Raw genomic sequence first — 12,232 nt, forward strand, 5'->3', positions numbered from 1 at the left:
CTCTCTGGCCCAGCTACAGGCCGCCTGTGAGTGACCTGCATCTGGAGTGGTATTGCCTCATCTCTACCTTATCACTCATAATCCTAGGTGAGGTGGGGTCTAAGCCCATTTCATCCCTTGCTCCTCTTGGCAAGAGTAAAACTTCTGACCCCTAAGTATGGTGTAGAATCAACAAAGGCACCAGCTTTAAATGGGTCACTAGAGCTCAGACAGTGAGTAAATCTGTGGCCACCATGACACAGTGACATTGAAAGGGCCCTTCTCTCCATGTTCTTGTCATGATGGAAGTTTTTCCCATTCCTGTGTGAGCCTGGAGAACAAAATTAGTCAGGTAATACTGGGCTGTGAGACGAGAACAAATTAACTCCTAAATGTCCCTGGCTTAACTCAATGAATATTTCTTTGTTGCTTCCAGAAAGTTACATGTGAATCTGGTGGCCTCCTTTTCTATGGAGCGAAACCATCTGGAAATGTGATTCTGAAGCTTACCAAGCAGGAAAGAGAGAGCTGGAAAGTGAAGTTGAGACTTTATACCACCTCAGCTCACAGATGATGCACAGCACTCTTGCTGTGGTTCATTGGCCAGATCTAGTCAAATGGCCCCAAACTAACCTCAAGAGTCAGGGAAATAAAATTGCTGTGAATGCTACACATCAATAACAACGAAGACTGAGATTCCTTTCACCTGGAGGTAAAATTGAGTTTGATTTAAAAGAAATGAAGTCATCTGACAGTTCCCATGCACACATTTTGGGGGTGATATTTTACCCACGCCATGTGCTGTAGACTGAGCTGCTTTAAGCTGATGCACGTGAATGATGCAGCTTGCGTCTGTTTCATGCATGTATCCACACAACATTCCCTTCTCCGCTTTGTCTTCTCTAAAATACTCCAAAGAGGGAACAACAGCCAAACGAAGGATTAGCCCCACATAAAAGTCAGGTTTCAGGTGCTGTCCTCCAGGAGGTGTAAATATCATATTCCAAGACAACTAGGCTGCTGTCTGCTCTACTTCATTACCAAATGCAACTGGTGTCCGTGGACCAGAATCCGAACTGCTGTACATGAAATTCAGTTGCTGGATTATGGCACAATAAATTAATATTTCTTCAGAAGCCTTAACATGTTCATTTAAGGGCATGCCTGTGTCTTTAAAGAGCTGGGCAGAGTCACAGCAATCTCAGGTGACTATTTAGGCAGCGTTGTTGTTTTCATTATTATTGGAGTTGCTTTCACCTAGTTTTCCTGGGAATGATTGTTTGGGCAAATACGGAAAGACTGAGGAGAGAAATGAAACTTGTATACGCGAGGCCTCCCTTGGCTAGAGCTCAGAGGATGACAATCCACCTACACAAAGGAAGTGCCCATCGTCTGGGCTGGTGGAGGTGTTCCATTCCAGAAGCAGAGATTGGTGAGCTGGACAAACTCTAAGTTATTTCCAAATACCATTTCCAGTTTCTCTTAAATGTCATTTGTTTGGAACATACCTGTTTTTCTTCCTTTCCTTGAACTTGTTTTTCAGTATTAATATCCCTCAGTGTCCAACACAAAGTTTCCAGCTTTGGCAATTGCCATTTTGACAGCTGAGGGAGGAGGGAAACAGGGAGCTCTGCTAGGCATTCCTGACTCTCCCTGTCATGGCAAACTCTCCGCAGATGGGTTTACTTACAGGTACAGCATCTGAGTGGCCCTAAGTTACATGCCTGAAATAAAAATGTGGTTAGTAATGAAGTGTGACTGAGTTTATCTGAGCGTCAGCTCTGCACCTGACATGAGGGGTTTGCCCCGCCTCCACTCAAACCTCCAGGGACCTAGGCCAGCAAGGGGCAGTGTCCTAGAACTTAACATGACAAACGTCTCTGCCACAGGCCAGCTCTGAAGTTGTTGGATCTTCAGTGCCCGGCTCTCAAAGCCAAGTAGACACATCACGAGGAATCAGAGTTTGTGAACTTTTCATCCAGATTTCAGTATGCATCAGCCATTGCCAGTTTACCTATAGTGCTTCTGAAATAGGTGGTGGTGGAGGTGGGGGGTGTGTGTGTGTGTACGTGCATATGCACGTATATGCATACATGTGTATATGTATGTTTATGCATATGCACATATGTATCTTTCATGTGTATGCATAAATGCATGCATGTACACATATGTGTGCATGTGAAAATATGTGTATATTCATATGTGAGTATGCATACATATGTATATATACATACAGTGTGTGTGTATGTAACACAAATCAAATGCTTGGTTGGAGTATTTATTTGTTTCCTTTATGTTTCAAGTCCGGAAAGAGCATGTTTCCAATCCTGTGTGCAGAAGGGCTCTGTGGAACTTATGAACATATAAATCTGAGGCAAGTGAGTCTGATTGAGGAAGCATATTGGCCTTGTGATCAATTCCTTTTGTGATCAGTTCCTTTTGACCCCCCAAGGGCACCACATTCCACCAGTGAAATAGAAACTCCGTGGAGTTCTGTCATGTCCCTGGAGACAATGCCCACATCCCCACTCTGAAGGAGGCCGCCCAGTACAACAGGAACAAGGATGCCTTTTTTGGAGATCTGGTAATCGTTACTAAGCTTACATCGATTCTGTTCTCCTCTACAACTAAAAGATCAGCAGGAAAACCATAGAGGGTAATCTCTGGATGTATTCTCTTTGGAGCTCAAGATCCAGCGAAGCTCCTAGGGTGGGATTTGAATAATCACACCCAACTGTAGGATGAGGCAGCCCTGGAAGTAATTGGGAACTCTGGGACTGTGTGGGGTTGAAGGGGCAGATGAGTCTCACAGCGTCCTTCCAATCTTAGGTTTCCTGAGACAAATAAACTATTTTTTTTTGAATTACCTAGGCATATTTGGTATTTGCAATTGCAAGGGTCTGAGCCCCATTATTTGTGCAATTTGGCCTGGAAATAGAGACCTCAGCACTTCTAGGGTCAGCTGTATGTGAGCGCTGCGGCTCTGCATACCTCATTTCTTTCTGGCCTTCATAAATTTCACTGCTGTCAGCTCAGGTTTTATTGGTGGGAGCTAACCCAGGCAGTGGCCAGGAAGAGCAGAGTGAGGCCAAACTGTCCATTCAAATCTATTTAGCATCTAATACTGAGAAGTAAAGAAACTGAGAGAAAGGGGGAAGGAAGATGAGATGCTCTGGTGGAAACCTGCTAAACATTGAAAGCATTTGGCAGGAGAACCTCAAATAAATCACCAGTGGTCTGAAACTCACAGGGAGACACTTTGGTCCCTGGAAACCTTGGTGGGGGTGAGATATAAGGTAGAGAAGCAAGTCAGTTCTCAGGGAACGTGGTGAAAGCACAAGTATCCTCAGTGTCCTTAGACAAACCTCTGCTCTCTGCACTGCTCAAGTTAGTAATCCACAAATCTCTCATCTGCAAACTTGCTCCTGCACTGCAGAGTTAGAGGGGGTCACATAGGGTACCACTGCTGGCTCCCATGGACCGGGGCAGATGCTCCACAACCCTACTGCTGGCCATGTTGCCTCCAGGACCAGCCAGTTCTAGAATCATTCTCCCTGAGTGCAGTGCACCCACTGAATCCAGAGACACATCAGCTGTATGAGTAAGTTAGATGATTTCCACTTCTCCCGAAGCACAGATAACCATACTGCCTTGCACTTAAATACAGGGATAGTAACAGTAATAACACTAACTAATATTTATTGAATTCTGTATGTTCCTCCCTACATAACTGAATATAATTCACTTTATTAAATACTCATTAAAAACTCTGATTTTCTAGAATCTATCCTTGAGGGTCTAAACAGATTGGGAGGTCTTTATCTCCAGTATACAGTAGAGCTGACCCTGTGTTAGAGTTGTTTAATGAAGAAGTGAACACTAGCTAGTTTTCCAACAAAAAACAGCAGGACGCCATATTTCCTAGCAGTCATATTTAGAAAATAAAAATAAACAAGTGAAATTAATGTTACTATATTTTATTTGGCCCAATGTCTAAAATATTATCATTTCAACACATAATCAATATAGAATTATCAACAGATACTTTACATTCTTTTTTCTATATTTTACACTGCATTTACACTTATCTCAATTTAGACTAGTCACATTTCAAGGGTGAGTAGCCTTTTACGCTTTACAAGGATAATTACACTGGGAGTAGTATTCTAGATGGACAGTTTTATTTTTTCTTTTACTACACAAAAAATGTCATTTCATTGTATTTTGGCTTCTCTGGTTTCTGACAAGAAATCTGCTATTATATATATTGTTGGTCCTATGGATATAATTTTTTCCTCCCATCTGGTAATTTTAGGATTTCTCTTTTTACCTGGTTATAACAATCTGATTATAAAATCTGTGATTTGATTATCATATGTCTTGATGTGATTTTCCCTGTGTTTCTCCTTAGTTAGGGTTCACTGATTTTATTGGACCACTGGGTTTATAGTTTTCATCAAATCTGTAAAATGTTCTGTCATTTATGTTTTCAAATATTTTTCTGTTCCTCCTTCTAAATCCTTCCCTTATTCAAATTACCCATATTAGACCATTTCATATTGTACCATGGCTCACTTAATCTCTTTTATTAACAGTCTTTATATTCTCTGCGTGCTTACATTTGTATTTTTTATGTTGCTTTGTCTTCAGATCTACTTATCCTTTATTTTGCAGTTTCAAATATGCAACTCTTCCTACCCAGTGAAATTTTCATTTCAAATATTGCATTTTTCATGCTTAGAATTTCCAGTTTGTTCTTTTGTATATCTCCCATATCTCACACCATGATCACATTTTCTTTAAACCCTTGAGCATACTGAGCATATTTATAATACTTGCTTTAATGCCCTTACCTGCTAATTCCATCATCTCTGTTATCATTTCTCAATGATGACATATATTGATTAATTTTTCTTCTAATGATGAGCTCTATTTTTCTGTTTCTACACATGTATAGTAATTTTTAACATGTATAGTAATTTTTAATTGGGTGTCAGACATTGTGAATTTTGTTTTTTCGTTCTCCAGATTTTCTTGTATTTCTTTAATGAGTGTCCACTTTTTTCTGTAAGGCAGTTAAACTACTTATAGAGTAGCTCAACCCCTTCATGTCTTATTTTTAAAGCTTTTCTAGGTTGGGGCTTGCGGAACTAGTTTACTCAAATAGTTTACTCAAGGAATTCTTTAGTCCCATTTCTAGGAGTTGACACTTCTGAGATCTCTATTAAGTGACCCATCTATTCAACAAGATCTTTCCACTCCGGGTAGTGAAAAATGGGGAGATTTCCAAGACCTGTGCAAGCTGTAAGGAATTGTTTATCTTACAAGTTCCCTATAATTATTCCTTTCTGGCAGTTGTTTTTTGCCTCGACTCATAAAGTTTTGCCATACACACATTTAGATTGGTATTCAGCCAAAGACTCAACACAGCCTTCTAGAGTTCTTTCACTGTGTAACTCCTTATTTTACGGTACTTTGTTCAACAAATTCTAGCTGACTTAGTCTTCCTGAACTCAAGAGACAGCTAGCCTCTGTCTGAATTTTTCCTTCCTATGCTGTTGTCTAGAACTTACTTCCAGCCAGAAGGCCAGGGGAATCATCGGGCTTAGCTCCTTTTTTTCTCTTTTCTCAGATGTCATAGTCTGGCACTGCCTATTCTCCAGTGTCTAAAAGCAGATGCCTTATATATTTTGCCCAGTTTTCTAGTTTTTTAAAATGGCATTATTAAAGTCACTTCTTCATGGTTGAATGCAGCAGTAGTTCTCTTTAACTCAACCCCCCCTTTTAAACTTCTAGCAATATCAGTTAAATTATTATTTTGATATGATGATTAAAATGTTATTATACACATTAAAATAAGTATATTTAGTAAAATAATGTCATAATTATTAAAACTATGAATTGGTATTGAATACCAATTGCTATCATCTTGAGGCTCACTAGGGATATAAATACCATATTTTAGGAAATTCTATATAAAAATTTTTAAGTTTTTAAAACAAAGTCAGCATTTTATATAATAGCAGGGCCTAAATCAAGGATGAGGTGACCCCTGAGTCATTTACTTGAGGGAAAAAACGTTTAAGACCAAGAACCAGGAGAAGTGGGAGATAGGATCTGGCCTTTCTTATTTTCATCAAGGTAAAGGTTAAGGTCTTCTGAATCTGTTCCCTATTTTTTTTTTTTTTTTAAATTTTATAGCTACTTTATTTATTTATTTATTTATTTTTGGCTGTGTTGGGTCTTCGGTTCGTGCGAGGGCTTTCTCTGGTTACGGCAAGTGGGGGCCACTCTTCATCGCGGTGCGCGGGCCTTTCACTATCGTGGCCCCTCCCGTTGCGGGGCACAGGCTCCAGACGCGCAGGCTCAGTAGTTGTGGCTCACGGGCCCAGCCGCCCCGCGGCATGTGGGATCTTCCCAGACCAGGGCTCGAACCCGTGTCCCCTGCACTAGCAGGCAGATTCTCAACCACTGCGCCACCAGGGAAGCCCCTGTTCCCTATTTTTATTAGATGAGTTAGGCCAGGTACTAGGGCGTAAACCAAGACACAGGGTCTGCTATTCCAGGCTTTTGGGATTAGAGGGTAGACCTGTCCTGTGACAGCAAGTGGTATAAACATAAACAGTATCTAATAGAACAATCCTGGACTTTCTGAGAGTTCCAAGAGGAACTTCTGTATTCCCCATGTGATGTGTTCTGTATTCCTCATGTGATGTGTATGTATTCCTTGGTTTTGCCCTTAGTATTTTGGAAAGGCTTTTGAATAAATCAGCCTACCTTAGCTATTTTTAGAGGTTCCAAAGTCTAAGCTTGCTCATAAGTGAAAAGATAACATTGGGCCAGCTTCAGGCATAAGAAAGGATCCCAATGATCAGGTGAGGTCAAGAGCTATGATTGGGACTATGCAATCACTTATCCTTACCCACTTGAGATATTCCTTGTCTAGTAAGACTTGAAGGGGCTGAGTTAAATTATGAAGGAAGACTTTCCTGTTATTAAGCTTGCATTTGTGTTCTTACAGTGACTTGAGTCTCTTAAATACTCAGATATGAGTTTGTAAGAACAGCATCAAAATGGGGGGAGGGTGTTGGGGTGAAATGTAATGATTAAATGAAGGGACAAAACCTATCATCCTAATGAAGAAAGGTTTCAGAGCTAGAAGAAATATGTGAGTTCAACCCCTCATTTATTTCTTTAATCTTCACAACAAAATCCCTTCTAAATATTTCAAGCATAGGGGAGGTGGAGTGATAAACTAGTCACAATGTTGTGTAATTTACTAATATTCCTCCCTGAATCTGTCTACAAATAATGCATAGTTCACTGGGTTCCTTTGAGTTTTAAAGGAGTAAATAAAATAGTGTATGGGTTACAGAAGGTATCCAAAAAGTTAATTACCTTTCTTCTTCCTGTCCAATGACAGGAAACTCTCTGCTCTCTGAGGGAATATCCTTTGTTTTTGGATATGGTGTTAGTCTCCTGTTGCTGTCATAACAAATTACTACAAATTGAGGGGCTTAGACAGTATAAATTTATTATTTTATAGTTCTGTAGATCAGAGTTCTGTATGTCAGAACTATCTTATACTTCTGTAGGTCAGATCAGATCTCTCTGACCCACTCTTCTGCCTCTCTCTTCCACTTTTAAGGATTCATTTTATTAGATTGGGCCCAACCAGACAATGCCGGATAATCTTCCAATCTCAAGGTCCATAATCTTAATCTTATCTTTGAAGTCCCTTTTTCCATGTAAGGTAACATACACAGGTTCTAGGGATTAGGTGTGAACATCCTTGGGAGGGGTATTATTCTGCTTACCTGAGATACCTCTCTGAGAGTTTCATCTACTGATATTACTTGGATTTCTTATAATTCATTTTGTTGCAAAGCAATGTTTTAAAAGCAAGGGTAGTATCCAACACCATCTATTTGGCAACCTGTCAGTTCTTCACTGCATTATCAATGTCCCTCTTGAAGTAATAAATTTTATTTTCAGAAATGGGCTACATAATGGATGATGATAACTGCTGTTTATTGTGCTTTCTATTATGTGTCATGCATGTGACAAGCATCATGAATGTTTATATGTAACACACATAATCTAATTCAATCTTCATGATATCCCCATAATTATCATTTTATGGATGAGGACGCATCTTAAATATTTAATAAATGATCGCTATTATTATGATGATTGCTATTATTACTATTATTCATTATTTCAAATGAAATCTTAGAAAACAAGGGTTTTTTTATAGATTTATTTTATTTATTTATGCATTTATGTTTTGGCTGTGTTGGGTCTTCCGTTGCTGTGCAAGGGCTTTCTCTAGTTGCCGAGAACGGGGGCTACTCTTCGTTGCGGTGTGAAGGCTTCTCATTGCGGTGGCTTCTCTTGTTGCGGAACACAGGCTCTAGGCGCACAGGCTTCAGTAGTTGTGGCACACGGGCTTCAGTAGTTGTGGCTCACGGGCTCTAGAGCGCAGGCTCAGTAGTTGTGGAGCATGGGCTTAGTTGCTCCGCGGCATGTGGGATCTTCCCGGACCAGGGCTCAAACCTGTGTCCCCTGCATTGGCAGGCAGATTCTTAACCACTGCACCACCAGGGAAGCCCCAAAACAAGTTATTTTTAATAACAGTAAATTCTAAGTAGCACCATCAATTCACAGTTTTGTCTTCCTAATTTATAAAACAGTAATGGTCACAGAAGTCCTCAAATCTTCCAGTAAATAGGTAAATTTCTCAAAGTTATACAGGCCTGCACTTTATTTTACAGACATTAGAGCCTTTAGTCTGTTTCTTTCAGAGTTCTAAATCATTCTGTCTGATGTCCTACTCTTTGGACCTTCACCTTTACTTTGAGATTTCCTGAGTCCATCTCTCAAGCTGCCTCTTTTACTCCAGTAACCTCACCTGAATACCCCTTAGTTGTACATATCACAGGATTATCTCTCTTTTTATCTAACAGATAATAATCATTAGCTTTTTGTTGCGTGAAAATGACTTGAACCCTCTGCTTAGGTAATGCTTGACTTCCCTTTAAATTTCATACAATAAAACATTCCAGATCTGCCTGCCATTTCATTTTACATCTTAGTGAGAGCTTTTTTTGGCTTGTGGAGACTTTGGCTTACAGCTCAAGAAGTAGAGAAAAATTTTTTAAAGTTTAATTTAAATAATCTTTTCCCACCACTTAAGACAGCATTATTCAAAGTAGAGATGTACTGTAGAAAGGAATTTTCTTATTACAATGTGAGAGTAGTTGACATATATCAAAGATATTCCAAATCCACAGACAATTAGAAAATGCTGGAGCCATTGGAGCAAAAACCTCCACATCTTCCACAGGCCCAGTGGTCAAGTGAAGAGTGTCAGGAGGTACAGCCCAGAGCACATTTACTCATGTCTCTTTTCCCTAAAGCTTTCACCAGATACCTCATCTATTACAAACTGACCTTTTCAGGCCAGAAATCTCAGTCACAGTGTCCTCCTTCAAAGGGGGCTTATAACCCAATAGCTGCCAAACTCAGTTCTTGAGCTGGAAGTGTTCTCATAAGAAAGCCCTCGGGTGGTGGGTAGTGTGGGAAATGACAAATACAGGCAGTCGGATAGTTTTTGAGCTATTTGTGTGGTTCCTAAGGTACTACAAATGTATAAGAATAGTTCAGCTTTAACTTTTATAATAATTCTTTAAAATAGATAAGATATGGTTTGAGCCACCCTAGGAATGGACACAGTGACCCCCAGACTTGGTACCTTAACTATAGTGATATTACCTCTTAGTCTGGACATCTGAGAACCCCACAGGGCATTGGGCAGGGAGAGTCATTTTCACCTAATTATTTCTGAGCCACATTTACAGATGGCTTAAATTGTCGTAACTTTGGGACACTGATAATGTTCAAGATCTGAGTAGACTTGCTGTTTTGTGTACAAGATGGAAGATTAACTTATCCTTGTATAAGGGCAAAATTTTTCAACAGAGTATGTGAAGAGTATGTTTTTCCTCCATTAAAAGGAAAAAAAAGAGATCTGCCCCAAGCAACAACTTACAGGAAGTCTGCTGATGAAGGAAGGATGCACAAAACTAGAGTGGATGAGACTCTGCTGGCCACCCTATCAGAGGCAGACAAGGTTGCCAACTACAGGAGAAGAGTCTGGGCCCAAGGAAGCCACAATCACACTTACAGCTGCTTAGTGGAAAGTCAGGGAGATGGAGAGGGTCCTGGAGCACCAGGCTGATGAAGCCAAGGCTCTTGCTCTCCTCACATAAGAAAGCTCCCTGGCCCACCCCAAGCTATGTTGGCAATCTCCTCTTGAAGTTATTTGCCCAGATCCCTATGACGCTTTCTTCCAGTAGCCAAATATAAAGATCTAGTCTTGGTTTTTATTGCCTGGAAGATGGTTTTCTGAGCCTCCCATCATGCATATATTGTTACTCTTGATGGTGTTCTACAGGCCACTGAGGTTCTATTTTTTTTTTAAAATATATTCTCTTTTTTTTCTACTCCACACACTTGATAATCTCTATTGACCTATCTTCTAGCTTATTAATTTTTTGTTTTCAGTTCAAATCTGTTTTTAAGCCCCTCTAGTGATTTTTTTTTCAGTTATAATATTGTTCAACTCCAGAATTTCTATCTAGTTTTTTTTAATAATTTCTGTATTTTTACTGATATCCTGTATTTGGTGAGATGTTATTGTCATACTTTTCTTTAGTTCTTTAGATATGGTTTCCTTTAATTCTTTGGAAATATTTATAATACCTGATTTTAAATCTTTTTCAACTAAGTCTATGAGGGACATTTTCGATTGGCTGCCTTTTTTATTACTGAGTGTATGATATATTTACCTGTTTCTTTGCATATCTTATAACTTTTTTGTTCTTGAAAACTGGATATTTTAGATATCATTTTCTAACAATTCTGGTACCAGATAGTTCCACCCACCCTCCAACATTTGCTGTTGTGGCTGGTTTGTTGCTGTTTTTTTTTTTATTGTTGTTATTATTTTTTCTTGTTTCTGCTTATTTATTTAGTGAATTTCCTGAACCAATTCTGTATTTCCTTCAATATATAACCTCTGAATTTTCAAGTATATTTTTCTTTTAAGTTTTTGTTTTTATTTTTAAGTCTGCCTTCTTAGAAATCATACCTGGGTCAGTATAATTTAGTGGTCAGCCAATGATTGGTCAAAAGTTTATTATTCTTTAAATGCCTTCCCTTCTACCCTTTGTCAAGGCTATCTGTGTAAGAAAGCATATCTTAAAACTTCAGGCAGTTTACAAGACAATCTTAGCTTCCACTTCCACTTGAGCAAGGTCTCAAGGTCAACCAGAGATGATTGCCTCTTGCCTTCTCCTTTCCCTGGTCTTTCCTAGTCAGGCACACCGCCTTATGCATATGCATCATCTTATATATCCTCAGGAGTATGTTGGAGCTTTTCAAAGTTCCATGTGGTTGTCTTGTTCTCCAGCATTATCTCTTAAATTCCCAGCCTGGCTCTAGTTTACCCCAAATGAGATCAAAGCCTTAGGCAGCTGAGATATTGAAAGCAGTTTGCTATTGTTCAATTAGGGGAATAGGTTCCCTTCATCTCCCTTAGCTAACCTCTGAGTCGAACTGCTTAACCCCACACTCTGAAAATAGAGATTTTCCAAGGAACTGCAAGTTTGGGATAAATCTTAACTGTTCTTTGTGGATGGTCCATTTAGTGGACCTCGAGAGACTGTCAGATCTCTCCATTGTTGGCAAAGCTGCCAGCTTTGGTTCTCATATCACTGAGCAAGGCAGGAAGAGGGGATAAAACATCACAAGTTAAAGTTAAAATGTCACAGACCCTGCTGCTTTACACAGGTTCAGTTGTGACCACATTGTCTTACCAAAGTACAGTAGTTTCCAGTTGGTACAGTTGGAAATACAATTTGGGGCTCCATTTATGATTTTAGTTAAGTGCCAGAGTTCTGAAATGGTTGATTTTAGTTGTTTTGCTTATATTTTTAGAGGCAGAATGAGTTCACCTAAACCCTCAATTCACCATTCAGGAAGCTGAGACCTCAATCTACTTTTTAAAAGAAAGATATTTTTGGCCCATAATAGGAATTCACTTTTTTAAATTAATTAACTGATTGATATTTATAATAAAAATTTTAATTAAATAAAATTTTAGAAAGTGAAATTCATGCCATAACAAAAGTAAGAAAATAACACTATCAACAAACCTAGATTAAAGGAAAGAGATGTTTCTTTCCTTTTT

This window comes from Balaenoptera acutorostrata, chromosome 16 (assembly GCF_949987535.1).
Source record: "Balaenoptera acutorostrata chromosome 16, mBalAcu1.1, whole genome shotgun sequence".
Classification (NCBI taxonomy): Eukaryota; Metazoa; Chordata; class Mammalia; order Artiodactyla; family Balaenopteridae; genus Balaenoptera; species Balaenoptera acutorostrata.